Source organism: Malaclemys terrapin, chromosome 1, assembly GCF_027887155.1.
Source record: "Malaclemys terrapin pileata isolate rMalTer1 chromosome 1, rMalTer1.hap1, whole genome shotgun sequence".
NCBI lineage: Eukaryota > Metazoa > Chordata > Testudines > Emydidae > Malaclemys > Malaclemys terrapin.
The window spans coordinates 130,805,911-130,809,184 of NC_071505.1; positions in this window are offsets into that span (position 1 = coordinate 130,805,911).

The following is a 3,274-nucleotide window of genomic DNA, read 5'->3' on the forward strand; positions in this document are numbered from 1 at the left end:
ATTGAGACAGACTTGGTAGAGGTGAGCATGGGCAGGCTACAGAAGGGATCATGAGGGCTGGCTCACCCCTGGAAAAACAATCAAACACATGTGATGTGTGCCTCGGGGGCAGGGTCTTGGGAGACATAGAGAGGTGTGATTTTCAGACCCATCTCAGAGCTGATTGGTCCAGGGAAGGAGGACCTACCATTGGAAGGCTCAATTGTGCCCCATAGTACATGCTCAGTTGCAGGACATATGTCACACCCCTTAATGCTGATTGGTCCTAGGGCAGCGCTAAGAGGGATGTGAACAGAGGTTAACAGGTGGGGTGTGGAAAGTTTGAAAGGTGGGGTGTAAGGGTTTGTCATAGAATCATAGAATATCAGGGTTGGAAGGGACCCCAAGAGGTCATCTAGTCCAACCCCCTGCTCAAAGCAGGACCAATTCCCAACTAAATCATCCCAGCCAGGGCTTTGTCAAGCCGGGCCTTAAAAATCTCCAAGGAAGGAGACTCCACCACCTCCCTAGGTAACGCATTCCAGTGCTTCACCACCCTCCTAGTGAAATAGTGTTTCCTAATATCCAACCTGGACCTCCCCCACTGCAACTTGAAACCATTGCTCCTTGTTCTGTCATCTGCCACCACTGAGAACAGCCGAGCTCCATCCTCTTTGGAACCCCCCTTCAGGGAGTCGAAGGCTGCTATCAAATCCCGCCTCACTCTTATCTCTTCTGCCAACTAAATAAGCCCAGTTCCCTCAGCCTCTCCTCATAAGTCATGTGCTCCAGACCCCTAATGATTTTTGTTGCCATTTTTGTTTTGTTGTCTACACAGAAAACTCCTGATTATCTAAAATCAGTTTTTAAACCGATTTAGTGAAACCAGTGCAAACCTCTTCACAGAGCTGTAATTTTTTTCAATGTTGATTTAGCTTAACTCAGTAAATTAGCAATTTAAAATTTTTAAAGTTTTTAGTTAACTGGTGCAAACTGTGTATGCAGACCAGGCCTAGGACATGAGAGAAGAACCAAGAGCCACAGCAGACCTGGCACCAGGAGACCACACAGTGTCTGTGGAATGAGAGAAAATAAATCTTTACTGAGAGATCACAGTCCCATAATTCTCCCTCATGACATCCCTGTAAAGCTGCCTTTCATCCAAATGACCCCATGCCTCCTGTCTGACATACACAGCCATATCACGGAATGTCACCAGCATGTGAACTAATAAGTGACCCTACCTCCAATGACAATCCCACTACCCAGTGCTGAGTAATGAGGATAGGAAGACAGAAGCAGCAAATTGAGGGTGCCATAATGCTCCCAACATTGCTGGCAGGATCCAGAGGCAGGGGCTCTACTAGTTCAGGATTTGGGACCTGTTTTATGTAGTGAGGTGGAAGGAGAAAAGAAAGGGGGAGCAGGGTAGGGAAAGCGGTGTTGGGGAAGAAACAAAGAAAAGGGACAGGATTGGTTATGGGGAGAGAGACAGATATTTAAAAAAAGTAGATACAGAGAATTCACTAGTTCGAGGGTCATATTAAATACAATTACATACAACAACAGAAACAAAAGCCTACATTAAAAGGATGTTAAGGTGGCAAAGTCAAGCACCCCAAAGTTACGAATTGTCAGAGTTAAGGCTGCCTGTGCAACCTTAGTGCATTATGATACAGTTTTAATTACTTGATCTTGTACTATTTTTTCAGAGGACCCCATCTCATTCAGTGCACAGGATGGATGGATGGTGCTCATGGCATGGGTAGCTCTTTAATATTTATTTTTATACACATCATTCAATGTGTGGCTCCCCACCTTATTTACCACACACCATACAAACCTTGCACTAAATACTGAATTGGTCATTTCCTCATGGTTGTTTCTGTGATGCTCATCACTCTAATATCTGAGTCGCTCCCAGCCATCAATGAATTTATCTTCACAACACCTCTGTGAGGTGAGGGGTTATTATTCAAAAGTGTCTATTAATTTTGGGTGCCCAATTTGAGAGACTTAGGACCTGATTTTTCAGAGTACTTAGGATTATATAGCACTTTATATGTTCAAAGCACAGCTCCCATTGACTTCAAGTCCCTTTGCCAACGCCTGGAGGTGCTAGAGCTTCTCAACAAAGCAGCTGTGAGCATTTCTTAACATGGACAAGACAACATATTTTTCTCTTCTCATTCTTAGAAATGGTGGAACTATTTTAGCTGAGACTTTCCAAAAAAAATTAGCGTGAGGCAGACACCTGCCATGGAAAATTTCAGTCCAAGTGGTTAAGTATGTGAAGATCATGAAAACAGAATCTTCTAATGGAAGGGGTTGGGCAAACTTAACTATAGGCACTGCTACCAACTCTGCCTGTACTGAATTGTGAAGTTCATTCTCTTTCTCGTCCCTAAACCACACTGGTATTTTTTCCTCCTTTTCTGTGCTTTGGGAAATTCTCCTTTCCCAGTTCACAGTCCAGATGTTTATGTGATCAGCACTGGGCTCTCTTAGGATCATATATTGCCTCCCAGCAATCAATACCGGATTACTAAGTACAGTAGAATCCCATTTATCTGATCTAATTGGGACTGGGGCCAGATTGGATAATCAAAAATTCAGACAGTCAGGAGAATGGGCAAAGAGCTTTCTATCCGTTATTTTAAGATGCGGCATTGCTTTTAAGCTAGCTGATGCCTCCCAGAAAAGCATTAAAACATAGCTCCCTTCTTATCTCCTTAACAGAATATACAAAGCATTTGATTCTTGAAAACAATGTTTTCTTCATTTATTAACAGGAAAACCAATGTGAGTTTTTAACAAATTGTATTGATCATTTTTACACGCTTTGCTCTTTAACCCTGAACATTATAAGGACCATGTACAACGTCTGTTTAATGTTACACAAGGCACCATCTCTATATAGTTGGTTTACACATGTACAAACAGTACAATTTTATAAAAATGAAAAACTGATAATCAGTTGTCAGATGTCATTATGCTTTTTAAACTGACAGAGCCATCGCTGACTATCAGAGAAAAACGCGTTCCCTCCTAAAGTTTGATTAAAGCTCTTAGCCTTCTCAAATAGTAAAGGACCACTAATAGGAATGCCTTCCTCTCCCGCCTGTATAAACCACCAATAAAGGGCTTCATAAATAAAGGCATGCACAGAGGTGGCGAGGAGGTCTCCGCTACTTGCTGCAGGGACGGGGCTTGTAGGCGCCAGCAGAGAGCCTCCCCCCCCCCCCCCCCGCCCCTGCCCCTGCCCCCCTCGACCCGACCCGTGCGACCATAGGAG